Source organism: Phocoena sinus, chromosome 4, assembly GCF_008692025.1.
Source record: "Phocoena sinus isolate mPhoSin1 chromosome 4, mPhoSin1.pri, whole genome shotgun sequence".
Classification (NCBI taxonomy): domain Eukaryota; kingdom Metazoa; phylum Chordata; class Mammalia; order Artiodactyla; family Phocoenidae; genus Phocoena; species Phocoena sinus.
Genome location: NC_045766.1, coordinates 32,174,216 through 32,190,215, shown reverse-complemented (window position 1 = coordinate 32,190,215; position 16,000 = coordinate 32,174,216). Strand labels below are relative to the sequence as shown.

Sequence of the window (16,000 nt, the reverse complement as noted above, 5' to 3'; positions counted from 1 at the left end):
AACTTCCAAAACTATATTGAATAAGAGTGGTGAGAGTGGGCAACCTTGTCTTGTTCCTGATCTTAGTGGAAATGCTTTCACTTTTTAACCATTGAGGATGATGTTGGCTGTGGGTTTGTCATATATGGCCTTTATTATGTTGAGGAAAGTTCCCTCTATGCCTACTTTCTGCAGGGTTTTTATCATAAATGGGTGTTGAATTTTGTTGAAAGCTTTCTCTGCATCTATGGAGATGATCATATGGTTTTTCTCCTTCAATTTGTTAATATGGTTTATCACATTGATTGATTTGCGTATATTGAAGAATCCTTGCATTCCGAGAATAAACCCCACTTGATCATGGTGTATGATCCGTTTAATGTGCTGTTGGATTCTGTTTGCTAGTATTTTGTTGAGGATTTTTGCATCTATATTCATCAGTGATATTGGCCTGTAGTTTTCTTTCTTTGTGACATCCTTGTCTGGTTTTGGTATCAAGGTGATGGTGGCCTCATAGAATGAATTTGGGAGTGTTCTTCCCTCTTCTATATTTTGGAAGAGTTTGAGAAGGATAGGTGTTAGCTCTTCTCTAAATGTTTGATAGAATTCGCCTGTGAAGCCATCTGGTCCTGGGCTTTTGTTTGTTGGAAGATTTTTAATCAGAGTTTCAATTTCGGTGCTTGTGATTGGTCTGTTCATATTTTCTATTTCTTCCTGATTCAGTCTTGGCAGGTTGTGCATTTCTAAGAATTTGTCCATTTCTTCCAGGTTGTGCATTTTATTGACATAGAGTTGCTTGTAGTAATCTCTCATGATCTTTTGTATTTCTGCATTGTCAGTTGTTACTTCTCCTTTTTCATTTCTAATTCTATTGATTTCAGTCTTCTCCCTTTTTTTCTTGATGAGTCTGGGTAATGGTTTATCAATTTTGTTTAACTTCTCAAAGAACCAGCTTTTAGTTTTATTGATCTTTGCTATCGTTTCCTTCATTTCTTTTTCATTTATTTCTGTTCTGATTTTTATGATTCCTTTCCTTCTGCTAACTTTGGGGGTTTTTTGTTCTTCTTTCTCTAATTGCTTTAGGTGCAAGGTTAGGCTTTTTATTCGAGATGTTTCCTGTTTTTTAAGGTGGGCTTATATTGCTATAAACTTCCCGCTTAGAACTGCTTTTGCTGCATCCCATAGGTTTTGGGTCGTCATGTCTCCATTGTCATTTGTTTCTAGGTATGTTTTTATTACCTCTTTGATTTCTTCAGTGATCACTTCGTTATTAAGTAGTGTATTGTTTAGCCTCCATGTGTTGGTTTTTTTTACAGATCTTTTCCTGTAATTGACATCTAGTCTCATAGCGTTGTGGTCGGAAAAGACACTTGATACAATTTCAATTTTCTTAAATTTACCAAGGCTTGATTTGTGACCCAAGATATGATCTATCCTGGAGAATGTTCCATGAGAACTTGAGAAAAATGTGTATTTTGTTGTTTTTGGAAGGAGTGTCTTATAAATATCAATTAAGTCCATCTTATTTAATGTATCATTTAAAGCTTGTGTTTCCTTATTTATTTTCATTTTGGATGATCTATCCATTGGTGAAAGTGGGGTGTTAAAGTCCCCTACTATGAAAGTGTTAGTGTGGATTTCCCCTTTTATGGCTGTTAGTATCTGCCTTATGTATTGAGGTGCTCCTATGTTGGGTGCATAAATATTTACAATTGTTATATCTTCTTCTTGGATCGATCCCTTGATCCTTAGGTAGTGTCCTTCTTTGTCTCTTCTAATAGTCTTTATTTTAAAGTCTATTTTGTCTGATATGAGAATTGCTACTCCAGCTTTCTTTTTGTTTCCATTTGCATTGAATATCTTCTTCCATCCCCTTACTTTCAATCTGTATGTGTCTCTAGGTCTGAAGTGGGTCTCTTGTAGACAGCAAATATGTGGGTCTTGTTTTTGTATCCATTCAGCCAATCTGTGTCTTTTGGTGGGAGCATTTATTCCATTTACGTTTAAGGTAATTATCGATATGTATGTTCCTATTCCCATTTTCTAAATTGTTTTGGGTTCGTTATTATAGGTCTTTTCCTTATCTTGTGTTTCTTGCCTAGAGAAGTTCCTTTAGCATTTATTGTACAGCTGGTTTGCTGGTGCTGAACTCTCTCAGCTTTTGCTTGTCTGTAAAGGTTTTAATTTCTCCATCAAGTCTGAATGAGATCCTTGCTGGGTAGAGTAATCTTGGTTGCAGGTTTTTCTCCTTCATCACTTTCAGTATGTTCTGCCAGTCCCTTCTGGCTTGCAGAGTTTCTGCTGAGAGATCAGCTGTTAACCTTATTGGGATTCCCTTGTGTGTTGTTGGTTGTTTTTCCCTTGCTGCTTTTAATATGTGTTCTTTGTATTTAATTTTTGACAGTTTGATTAATATGTGTCTTAGCGTATTTCTCCTTGGATTTATCCTGTATGGAACTCTGTGCTTCCTGGACTTGATTAACTATTTCCTTTCCCATATTAGGGAAGTTTTCAACTATAATCTCTTCAAATATATTCTCAGTCCCTTTCTTTTTCTCTTCTTCTTCTGGAACCCCTATAATTCGAATGTTGGTGCATTTAATGTTGTCCCAGAGGTCTCTGAGACTGTCCTCAGTTCTTTTCATTCTTTTTTCTTTATTCTGCTCTGCAGTAGTTATTTCCACTATTTTATCTTCCAGGTCACTTATCCGTTCTTCTGCCTCAGTTATTCTACTATTGATCCTTTCTGGAGTATTTTTCATTTCATTTATTGTGTTGTTCATCATTGTTTGTTTCATCTTTAGTTCTTCTAGGTTCTTGTTAAATGTTTCTTGCATTTTGTCTCTTCTATTTCCAAGATTTTGGATCTTTTTTTTTTTTTTTTTAATTATTGATTTATTTATTGGCTGTGTTCGGTCCTCATTGCTGCGTGTGGGCCCTCCCCAGCTGCGGAGAGTGGGTGCCACTCTTCGTTGCGGTGCATGGGCTTCTCAGACCGCAGTCTCAGTAGTTGTGGCACACGGGCCCAGCCGCTCCGCGGCATGTGGGATCCTCCAGGACCAGGGCTCAAACCCGTGTCCCCTGCATCGGCAGGCGGGTTCCCAACCACTGCGCCACCAGGGAAGTCCCTGGATCATCTTTACTATCATTACTCTGAATTCTTTTTCAGGTAGACTGCCTATTTCCTCTTTATTTGTTAGGTCTGGTGCATTTTTATCTTGCTCCTTCATCTGCTGTGTGTTTTTCTGTCTTCTCATTTTGCTTATCTTACTGTGTTTGGGGTCTCCTTTTTGCAGGCTGCAGGTTCGTAGTTCCCATTGTTTTTGGTGTCTGTCCCCAGTGGCTAAGGTTGGTTCAGTGCGTTGTGTTGGCTTCCTGGTGGAGGGGACTAGTGCCTGTGCTCTGGTGGATGAGGCTGGATCTTGTCTCTCCGGTGGGCAGGTCTATGTCTGGTGGTGTGTTTTGGGTTGTCTGTGGACTTGTTATGATTTTAGGCAGCCTCTCTGCTAATGGGTGGGGTTGTGTTCCTGTGTTGCTAGTTGTTTGGCATAGGGTGTCCAGCACTGTAGCTTGCTGGTCATTGAGTGAAATTGAGTGCTGGCATTGAGGTGGAGATCTCTGGGAGATTTTCGCCGTTTGATACTATGTGGAGCTGGGAGGTCTCTTGTGGACCAGTGTCCTGAACTTGGCTCTCCCACCTCAGAGGCACAGCAGTGACTCCTGGCTGCAGCACCCAGAGCCTTTCATCCACACGGCTCAGAATAAAAGGGAGAAAAAGTAGAGAGAAAGAATTAGTAGAAGAAAGAAAGAAAGAAAGAAAGAAAAATGGTAGGCCTGAAGGAAGGAAGAAAGAAGAAGGAAAGAAGGAAAGAAAGAGAGGGAGGGAGGGAGGGACGGTGTGAGGAAGGAAGGAAGGAGGGGAGGAAGGAAAAAAAGAAGGAAGATAAAGTAAAATAAAGTATAATAAAGTTATTAAATTAAAAAATAATTATTAAAAAAAAAACGTACGGATAGAACCCTAGGACAAATGGTGGAAGCAAAGCTATACAGACAAAATCTCACACAGAAGCATACATATACACACTCACAAAAAGAGGAAAAGGGAAAAATCATAAATCTTGCTCTCAAAGTCCACGTCCTCAATTTGGGATGATTCGTTGTCTATTCAGGTATTCCACAGATGCAGGGTACATCAAGTTGATAGTGGAGCTTTAATCCACTGCTTCTGAGGCTGCTGGAAGAGATTTCCCTTTCTCTTTGTTCTCACAGCTCCCAGGGGCTCAGCTTTGGATTTGGACCCGCCTCTGCGTGTAGTTCGCCGGAGGGTGTCTGTTCTTCACTCAGACAGGACGGGGTAAAAGTAGCCGCTGATTCGGGGGCTCTGGCTCACTCAGGCCGGGGGAGGGAGGGGCACGGAGTGCGGGGCGGGCCTATGGCGGCAGAGGCCGGCGTGACGTTGCACAGCCTGAGGCGCGCCGTGCGTTCTCCCGGGGAAGTTGTCCCTGGATCCCTGGACCCTGGCAGTGGCGGGCTGCACAGGCTCCGCAGAAGAGGGGTGTGGATAGTGACCTGTGCTCGCACACAGGCCCGTTGGTGACGGCAGCAGCAGCCTTAGCATCTCCCGCCCGTCTCTGGGGTTCGCGCTTTTAGCCGCGCTCGTCCCGTCTCTGGAGCTCTTTTAAGCAGCGTTCTCAATCCCCTCTCCTCGCGCACCAGGAAACAAGGAGGTAAGAAAAAGTCTCTTGCCTCTTCGGCAGCTCCAGACCTTTTCCCCGGACTCCCACCCGGCTAGCCGTGGTGCACTAACCCCCTGCAGGCTGTGTTCACGCCGCCAACCCCAGTCCTCTCCCTGCGCTCCGGCCAAAGCCCGAGCCTCAGCTCGAAGCCCCGCCTGCCCCGGCAGGTGAGCAGGCAGGGTGGTGAGTGCCGGTCGGCACCGATCCTCTGTGTGGGAATCTCTCTGCTTTGCCCTCCGCACCCCTGTTGCTGTGCTCTCCTCCGCGGATCCGAAGCTTCCCCCTCCGCCACCCGCTGTCTCCGCCTGCGAAGGGGCTTCCTAGTGTGTGGAAACCTTTCCTCCTTCACAGCTCCCTCCCAGAGGTGCAGGTCCCGTCCCTATTCTTTTGTCTCTGTTTATTCTTTTTTCTTTTGCCCTACCCAGTTACGTGGGGAGTTTCTTGCCTTTTGGGAGGTCTGAGGTCTTCTGCCAGCGTTCAGTAGGTGTTCTGTAGGAGTTGCTCCACGTGTAGATGTATTTCTGGTGTATCTGTGGGGAGGAAGGTGGTCTCTGTGTCTTACTCTTCTGCCATCTTCCCCTCCGCCCCTCAGATTACTTTTTAAGGATAAAATGAGTTGGATAATGAATAGAGTAGTCATAGTATTGTATTCGAGAAGAGAGGGCGGTTTTCATTTAACCTATTCTAATGTATGTTGTGGTTCAGTTAAGGGCTTGGAGCAGGAGTGGGAGGTAGGAAATACTAGATCCGTGTGTATGCAGTAGCCTATACGTCTTGTTTTAGTCATTGCCCTGTGAGGTTCTTGCCTTTCAACCTTGCATCTCAAGCCCAGCGTGGTGCCTGGCTAGATTCCTTTGTTTGTTTTTGAATTTTATTTTATTTACTTTTTTATACAGCAAGTTCTTATTAGTTATCCATTTTATATATATTAGTGTATATATGTCAATCCCAATCTCCCAATTCTGGCTAGCTTCTTATGTGTGTTTATGGAGCTGAGTCAGTGCTAATTTAAGCATCTAAACTAAACCTATGATGAAATATCATAAATATAGTAGTGCTACTCAAATGTAATTAGAAATATTTTGATAAATAGAATAAAAACACTTTAAATGTATTGTTTAATGACACAGTTTTCATGATCATTAAGGCATCCATTCTATGATTTGATCTTGAGCATGACTTAAGTAAAGAGGGAATTCAAATAGTTGAGTTTAGGTACGTCTAAAGGGTCGCTTTCAGACTGACATGGTTAAGTATGGTCTGTGATCATATCGTGCTGGCTCGTGAATTTAAAATGTTCAGTGAGTCAGAAAGCACTTGATTCTAGTTTTGAAATGTTTGCTGTATTTGCAGCAATGAGCAGGACCTGTTGTGGTGGTAAATAACGGGAAGATAGAGTTTCACTTCTGAACAGGAAAGATAGAATTAGAGATGACACAAATAGAGTATGTCCATGACTGCTTTGAAAGGGATGTGTAACCTAGGAACTAGGATGAAAATTAAAGATTACGTGGAGTCACTTGAGAAATGGATAATGATAAAATAGCAGTCATAGTTACCATGTATTAATTTCTTGCTGTATGCCAGGCACTGTTCTAAGCATTTTATATACATTAACCCAGTAGTTGCCTCCATAGCAATTAAATCAGAATGTCTGGTGGAAGGGACCAAGCATCAATACTTTTTTAATGATGCCCCAGGTAATTCAGTCTGGAAACCGTTCAGCAACCCTGCAAGGTAAATATTCTCATTGCTCTTTCTATCTTACGAAGGTGGAAACTTGAGTCCCAGAGAGGTGATGTAGCTCCGCCAAGGTCAAAGAACTGAAAAATTGAGACATGAGTCCAGGTGGACTGATTGCAGAGCCCTTGATCTTAACCACTTGCAGTGCCTCCCCCAGTGCTTTAATGCCATTTCTAATGAGTAGCTTTGATTTTTATGAGTTTAAGGAAGCTTCCAATGCATGTCTTAACAATAATCATTTCAGGAGGTTATACTCTTTTCCTGTGGTTTGACCAGCATCTGTGTTGTTGGTGGCCCTGGGTAGTACCCACCACTAACATGCACAAGGTTGTCAAAAGTGCCCTTCTCTCTGTCTCATTCCTTAACCCTCCAGATATTACTACTTATATTTATCTTCAGAGTCCACCTAGGCCCACATCTGGGAATTGGTTGCATTTGTGAAAGGAAGAGGCAGTGCCTCCCAGTGCCAAGGCAAAGCAGGGCAAGTGCTGACGTTCTTCCTGTTACTGAAGCCCCATTCACCGTGTCCAAATTTCGACTGTTAATTTGCTAGTTGTCCATTACAAAGGCTTCTTTTGTTCAGCCTCTGCTGCAGGCTTCTAGTTCCTCAGATGTCTTTCTGCTTTCATCCGAAACCTAAAGTCAAGCTCCTCAGATGTCCTTCTACTTTCATCCGAAACCTAAAGTCCTGTTATATTATGCGACTTCAGGGGTCTCTCACCATAAGACTTTAGTCAAGAGGCTTATAATACTCTCTTCTAGACTAGTGTACTGTGTGCCATTCTAAATAGATTTTGGAGATCTGCTTGGCTAACTTTCTGGTTCTTTGGCACGGCATTGCTTTACATTTAAGTTCAAGCATGGACTTCTTCTGCAGACTGCTCACTGAGGCCCAGACCTTGAAAGGCACCACCACCACTATTTCTACACCCCTTGTGAACACGGTGTTCTCCTGTGAATGGATCCTGTCTGCATGGGTAATTTCGGTCACAGCTACCCTGGTCCAAGCAATTGCCTTTCAGCTATAGCTTGGGGGGTATATTTCATTATTTAATTCCCCTATAGCAACTGCATATCTAGTGTCAGAACAGATTTAATAAGCAAGGCACTTGGAGGTCTGAGGACTCATCCAGATGTGGAACACTTCTGTGGAAGTGTTCTATGCTTTTTTATTTCCTAGATGAATTCATGACCTCAGCACACGCAGTGGTTGCAATAGTTAAAATTTCCCTCCAGTGAAATTGTGCCCTTTGCAGTGGAATCATACAAGCCCACCCGAAGCTGCAGTTGAACGCAGCCACCAGGCTCTGCTAAATTCCAAGGGCAGGGATTCAACAGCCCAGGCTCCACCAAGAGGCACCTGTGACCGACAGCAGCAGTCAGAATTCACATGACAACCCAGTGGCTCCCCACCACCATGAACGAACCTTCAGGTTTATTCTTTACCTGTGAGAAATTCTGTCTTGTCATTATGAAACCCAATCAGGAAGAAAGAAACTGACTGCACTTGCTTCAGTACATTTTTTCTGAAAAACCTAAATAGGTCACTAATAGTAACAGATTTTGTCTGTGTTCTAATCTGCCACTGCTCTTTTCTCCTAAAATGGTACACTTAAGGGCAGGATATATTTTTTTCCCCAACATTTAATTAGCAAAAGAAAAATATCACATGAATAAAGAAAAAGCTCATACGACAAAAAAGGAAGAGAACCGAGGGGGCTGCTTCCTAAGACAAAATAGGAAGAGAACCGAGGGGGCTGCTTCCTAAGACAAAATAGGAAGAGAACCGAGGGGGCTGCTTCCTAAGACAAAAAGGAGTAGCTCTGACCCCCTTGGTTGCCTCAACCCCCTGGTGGAGGACAGGTAAAGGGTAGGACAGGGCAGTTGAGGATGCCAGGTGTCCGGGGCAAGTGGCAGCTCTGAGGGAGTTTGGCTACAGGGCTTGGAGGAAGGAGAGTGCTCCAGCCCCGGGCCCCAGTCGGCCCCAGCACACATCTAGATTTTGCTCTTCGGGAGTTCAGAACACACAGGGCCCTTTGAAAACCTAGAGTCCAACTCATAAGAAATCTGGAGTTGTAAGCTGTGGCCTGGTGTGGCCTCACACAGCTACAGTCTGAGGGTAGCTTCAGATTTACTGTCCACCCCAAGTGCTGCATAGCTGGGACCAACCATAGCAAGGGCCGTATGCTGGAGGCTGGGCTGAGGCCAGCCATAGCACAAGGCCACTTTCTAGTCACTTCAGTGAGGTTCAGTGTTTTTGAAAGGTCAAGAAAAGTCAAAACAAATCCTTTAACATTTAATCTCCAACTTCCGCATTTTGTATCCCTTCATATTAATACGTGGACTTTGAACATTAAAGTGGATATGTTCTAGACTGTAAAAAGTTTCCAAATCTTGATATGTTCTAGACTGTAAAAAGTTTCCAAATCTTGAACATTATAATTTTGCTCCAGAACATATAGACTGTCTCAAATAGTAAAGTGACTGCTTCAGACTCATCAGTGAGTGGAGTAAAAACAAGTAGAAAGGGCTTCCCTGGTGGCGCAGTGGTTGAGTCTGCCTGCCGATGCAGGGGACACGGGTTCGTGCCCCGGTCTGGGAAGATCCTACATGCCGCGGAGCGGCTGGGCCCGTGAGCCATGGCCGCTGAGCCTGCGCGTCCGGAGCCTGTGCTCCGCAACGGGAGAGGCCACAACAGTGAGAGGCCCGTGTACCACAAAAAAAAAAAAAGTAGAAAAATAGCAAAATCTCGTTGCTGACTGTCCCACAGGTTCACTCCCATGTTGAGTGACTATTTCCTGTATGAAGGTGCGCCTCAGTCAAATTTAGATTGTCACTGATCTTCAGGGTCATTCCAAGGTGTAAACTCCGTGAATGTCAAGGGTCTGTAATGAAATAAGAAACCAGACTTCTAAGACAGGGTCCCATCCTGTGAGCTGAGGACCCCTAGTGGTCCCTGCAGTAATAACTCCTTCTGAACAATAAGCATTGTCTGGAGAATGAGTATCTCAAATGACTGTTTTTCAGATGCACGTATATGTTGTTGTGATTAACAAAAACGTTACAATTGCTATCTGTTACTGTATTTTTTCAGTTAAAAGTTACCCCAAAGTACTATCACTAATTGGAGAGGAGCCAGATGTTTTGATGTTACTCAAAAAGGCTGTGAACCCCTTCTTTAGATAATCTCCCCCCCAGGGCAGCTACTCTGGGGTGCAGCACCTTGAATAGTTGAGTCCACTGAAAATAACAGAAGTGTTCCACAGAACTCAGCCAGTAACAGAATTGTATTAATCATAAGTAATGCAGTTATTTTTATTGCAGTAAGTTTTAGAAAACAAGCATTGACCTACAAAGGAGAATTTGTAGGCTCTGACCAAATAAATGTCAAGTGCCACAGTCACACAGAGTAGCACTAAATGATCAAATGAGCAAATGTCTTCACATTGGAACTCTGGCTTTCACTGACTATCCGAGAAAATTGCAAAGTGCAAAGCCATGTGGGATACCAGGCTTCACTTCAACAGAATTTTTAATTCACCATTTAAAAAACTCACACACACACACGCACACACACACAATCAAGAGTCATGTCATGGCTTGGTTCAGCTGTGTGTGTGCATAAACCTTTATCCCTCTGAATCAAGTGTCATCATTATTGCATTTATTGAAATATTCTCTCAGATTGCCTGATATCCAGTGCCAGTCTCCTGGGGCAGTCAGGCAAATAAAATTTCATTTACAGAAAGAATTGATGAGAGAATTTCCTTTTTTCCCTTAGAATTTTCCCCTCCAGCATCTAAAATATATCAAACAGCACTTAAAGTGTCAGAGGAAAGGAGGACGGGATTTTTCAGAGAACACTGGGCAGTGGGCGGCAATACATCACGATTCAGATTCTCCCTCTTGGTCTGAGAGGCTAGTGGGGAAGATAGTCAGTGCCTTACCTGCCATCAGTTAACACCTTATATTGAATTTCTACATCATTATGTTCGTCAAGACAGACATGCATGGATGCTTGAAACGCACAAAAATAATTTACTCTTCAATCTCAGATACACAAATATACTTAAGAAAGAGAAGTTTTATTAGGGCAATTTCACTTTATTTTTCCATACAGCAAAGTCAACTACTGCAGTAATAATAAAATAAGCATAAAACAAATTGCAGCCCAAGACAAAATACATAATTTTAAGCAACTACAAGCAGAAAGTAAGTTGTGATTACATAATAGTAAAACCAAGCACATCTGTCCTTTCAGCAGATGAAAGCGTAGGGTTGCTGATAAGTGCAACACCATAACCAGCTGGAGTGAAGGCTGGATACACTAATTCATTAAACACGTGCCCATTATCACATTTGCGTTTTTGAGTGCTTCTGAGTTGAAAATTAAAACCATGAAATTTGAACTGTGTTTTATCTTTTTCACCTGCTGAAAGAACAGGATCCTACAGCAATTAAAAAACAATCACGTAACAACTATAGCTACTGTGTGCTGTTTGGTTTGCCTGTTTATGGTTGAAATTTTGTGAAAGTCAATACTTGTTTTGAAGATTTTTTTCTTTTTTTTTTTTTTTTGTGAACAATAAACCACTGAAATTGGCAGAAACTGATTTGAATAGTATATGTCCTTAGTATAGTTCTGTCTCTTTTTTGTTTTGTTGAAGTTTTAAACATGCAGTAGTTTTGAAAAATGTAAGGAATATTTGATCCATGATTTCACCTTAATGGTTGAAGTACCTGCTAGTTTTGGTAATGATCTTCAGGCAGATTTGGCCCAATGGAGTTTTTGTCAGTCATGAGATCTCGGAAGGATGGCCTATCTTTCCAGCTGAAAAAATCCTGGCAAACTACAAGCTGTCCACAAAAAGCAAAGCAACATGTTTGAAGGGGTATGGAGTGCTAACTCTGTGCCACTTTTGCAAGCAATTTTGCTCAGTCTGTCGTTGTATTAGCCTTAACAAAACTCCTTGTAATTATAGACGTTTTTATTCAAAATAAGATCTTACTATTATACAGGTTTCTCTCTTTTGACTATATACAGAAGTGCAAAAAGTCAACCTTCTCTCTAGACGTTCCAACATGCTAAAAACTGCAGCATAATCAACCCTCAGGAGTTTGCACACACGCTGTAATTCTCATTACGTAAACTTTGAGTATTTGGATTATCAACAAAAAGTCCCTTGTTCTATTTATTGATTACGCAGCTTATTTATAACAAGGCCTGATATTCAGGGATTTCAAAAATATTAAACAATACTTTAACATTTGAAATGGATACAGTAGAAAATAAATTTTATTCTAATATCTAGGATCTAGATCTTCTTATAATAACTAATTACAAACAAAATAAATCATCAAAATATTACTCAATTGTCTGCCAGGATTGTTGCGATAGCAACAACTTAACTTCTTACTTAGCAATGATTATATATTTATAAGATATCCATATAAAAGATCTTTGTTCTTTTAATGAAAACTAGACAAGAACTAACAATGACTGACATTCTTACACTTTAATATTAAATCAGTAAAATATAAATCATTTAGTTAACAATAATACGAATATTCATATGACACTACATGTAATTCAAAACTGAGTATGTTATGAAGGAAAAACTACTTTAATTTTTTTTTTTGTATTTTGAAAAATTCATCGGTAAAATCTAATAAAACAAGAGTCTATAAACTGAAATGGTATTCAATTGTTAATAGAAAATGAAATCTAATAAATGTAGGAAATGAAAAACTACATTTTAACAAGAAAAATAAGTAATATTCTATAATGTAACTAACTACAATAACATATGGAGTCACCATTACTCTCTTAACACGATTGAAATTACATTGGTATGGGTTCCAACCCGTAATGTAATAATCTAAGGCTTTAATAGATGTACAGTACAATCAGTAAAATCAACACATCAGTCTTATATTAGAAAGCATCTCTCTCAAGCATAAAAACTTGCAGTAAACTTGGAAGTATGGAAAGTTCTAGAACTGAACTTTCACTTCTCCCATTCCATACTAGAACTACCAGTGACCTGGCCCCTACTTCAGCAATTTTTAGAACTGCTGAACAGAGCAAAAATATCCTTTACTAGCTGCAACATCCAAACCACAAAAAAGGAATTCCTTTGGATGAATCCATTCTTAAAAACTGAATGCACATCTATTTTTTTTTTTAATTTTGTAAAAGGCTTTCTAAGGCTATAAGCAGTAAATCTGAACAAAACAAAACAAATCACATATAAAATTCACCCATGTACTTAACCCACCCAGTGACTAGGTTAATTAAACATTTCCCATTTTCATATTTTGGTTTATCATGCATCTGATGAGTGCTGCTTTCTTCTTTGTTTAGAGTCACTATTTTAAATGTGACTGTGATGAAGCATTTAAGCAAATGTGAAACCATTTTTGCAAAGCATTTAGAGTCTTCTGACTTTTGACAGAGCTATAAATAGAAGCAAAATAATTTCCTCCAACTTTTTTTTTGTTATCGTGTCTCAGAAATGGCATATCCCTTTTGAATAACATGTTATACAGTATAGTATGCATAAATATTACACTACAATGCATTAAAATAATTTTATATATATATATCTATTATATATATCTCCAGTATGTGTGAGTTTATCTGTATTGAGAGAGTTTGTATTGTGCTGTCTATTTTGTTACGGTAAAGTTAAATCGGCCATTTCTGAGACAGCTTTGGTTTCCAAAAAAAAAAAAAGGAAAAAAAAAAAAAAGAATGGTGCCCTTTGACTGATTAGTACTAGCAAATAAGCAACAAAATGTGGCTCCGAAAACAATAACACTGAAGAAATAATACTCTAATTTGATGTACAGTCTATGGCACTTCATGAGAATCCTTAACAACATGGTACTTAAAGCCATGATGTGCTTTAAAAGATACACAGTTGTGGTTTTGCTTGGCACATTCATCTCTGTCAGATCCCTCCCTCACCACATCTTAAAATCTACTACATTAAAAATATTACTCTTAAACAAAAATGACTGTGCATGCACGCTCTCATCTATAATGGCAATTTTAAATACAAGGTGCACCTTTGTTATTTGTAAACCTTGAAAGAAATAAACTTATTTTTAAAAAATTATATCTTGGTCTACAGACGTACCAATACATAATAGAATCATGGTTACACCATAGTCTGTCTTTTCAAGATGGCATGAATATATAGGAAACTAATTAGGTCTGCATATTTGAATGCATCACTCTGTGCTAGAAAAGAAAGACAATGTTGTTCTTTTAGACAGGAATATCACCTCAGCACAAATATCAATTAAATGTACAAAGTGTATAGGCAACAGTGTGCAGTGGATTTCCATGTTGTCTTGTCTTCTGGTTAACATGCAATATGCGGATGTCTTGTGGCTGAGGGGTTTTTGTGTGTGTTGCTTGACGGTATATACACTATGGCTAATGACCTCGTCCTTTACTCTAACCAAGCACACTGTCCTTTCCTCTTTAGCATGATCTGCAAGGGAAAAAGAGATAATCTTCATTAAAACAGCCAATATCTAACAGCAGTTTCCAACATGCATTCAACATGAAAACTGTATTTCTTGGTTTAAAGAGTGAACGCATGTATATTGTATCTTCATGTAAAAACAAAAAACACTTCACAAGTACCCAGGATCTAAATTTGTTTATCATTTCTTCGAGAATAAAATGACATGCACAGCTTAATAAAACTGTAGACTCTGAACAAATATCACCCAACACCAAGCTCAAAGTATAAAATACATTTGTAGAATCAAGGGGCATAATGTAGTAGAGCTCTTTTTACCACGGTCATTGTGGGGCAGAACTTACAACTCATTTTACTTCTAAAGGTTAATAGGTTTCAAGAGTAATGATTTGGCCCACGAAATTAAAATCCATGCAACAATCCTGTTAAACACAATGTGCTCTCTTCGGGTGCTTGATTAGCACAGTATGTGTTTGGAAAAAAATAAAAGAACGATACTCTACATGACTGTTTTGGATAAAGTTTGGATTTTTCCCACTAAAGGCAAGAAAATAAAAATTGTTCCATATGCTCCTGACAAATTACGGTTGAACTGCTATTACAATGCACCTGTGAGCTTGGTTCCAGTTTTTACGTGAAATTCGTTCCCAGAGAATCTTTACGTATTAAAATGTGCTTTAGCACACAACCTAGAGAATGAAAGAAATCACACTTTTGCTGCACTCAAAAACCAGTTTAAATATTGTAACTCCTCATGAAAATGAGTCATCATTTGTTAAACAGAACATTAAAGAGCCTAAGTTTCAATACACACAAATCCACCGTTTTGCTAATTGATGAACTTACGGCCATTTGCTATCTCATTTTTTTTCAACCTGGATTATTGCGAAGAAATAGAACGTAGTTACAGATACACATATCAAACACACCCAACTGACTATAAAAGCTTGAAACAGTTTTTTTTTTTTAACGTGTCAAAAAGACAACTCTATTTCCAAACCTACATACTGCAAAGCGACGTGCTTATTCAAAATGTGGCTGTTGCTCAGAATAATAAACATCATCAGAACTGCATTGAGAGAGCTTATGAAACACAAAAATCAGTTTCAGTCATTTAATTCAGGATTGCAGCATGTCTCTGATAGTACTTCTCAGATTGAGTCTATTTCTTTCTTAGACAGCTCTCAGATTTCATCTATACACTTCTCCTACATGGGTTCACCCTTTGACCAGCTGTTGCTATGCTCAAGGGCCTCTGAACTGCCCCATCTCCTGACTCAACACCTCTGTCCCTTCTTCTGTAAGGCCCTGACATCTCCCTTCACTCTGTAACAATCTTGATTGTCCAAATTCACTTAATTTCTGACTCTGTTAGGAAGAGCCGCTCCCTCATCTTTGCTCCAAGAGAGATGTGTTCACACCTCTCTTATTTTAATGTAGAGTGCTGAAAGTTACATCATTATCTCATTATCTACTCATCTTTATTTCCCCCGACCTGGTAATTAACACACAGTAGCACCAAAAAATCATTTGTAAATATGTTAATGAACAGATAAATGAATGAAAGGAAGCAACAAAGAATGATCACCCATCTTATTTACGAGACTCAGTTTTAAGCATTACGGCTCTTTCTAAATATAAAAATAGATACTAATACACTTCTGAGCATGTAGATAACTTGAACACATGCATACTGAATAAAACATATGCTCTATGGATGAAAAATGGTCGTCTTTGCAAGTATCTAAGTCAATGTGTCTGAAAGTAAACCACAAGACTTTCAAATCATTTGAGAAACAACAACATCTTTAGAATTATATGATCCTCCAGGGTGACTATTCTGAAGTACCTAAAGTTTACCTGGATATATAGATGTGTGTGTGTGTATGTACACGTGCACATACGTCCGTGTGTGAATATATTTATTTAAAGCAGACTCTTCATATTCTAATGACCCTGTGTGTGGCGAAGCACGGGGTAAAGTGGGTACATGTTCTCATTTAGGATTTAGCAAAGCAATTTTTGAATAAAATAAATGCTGACCTA

At 39.8% G+C, this 16,000-nt stretch overlaps 1 protein-coding gene across 40 annotated transcripts in view; it reads right to left on the bottom strand.

Annotated features, from left to right (window-relative positions):
• Positions 1–10,522: 10,522 nt before the first annotated feature.
• MBNL1 (muscleblind like splicing regulator 1) overlaps positions 10,523–16,000 on the bottom strand; it is a 203,428-nt gene continuing 197,950 nt past the window's right edge. For all 40 annotated transcript variants that reach the window (XR_004349576.1, XR_004349575.1, XM_032629638.1 and 37 more), the window contains one exon: positions 10,523–13,960. The gene's annotated coding sequence lies outside the window, so the exon portion shown is untranslated. The remainder of the gene's footprint in view (positions 13,961–16,000) is intronic.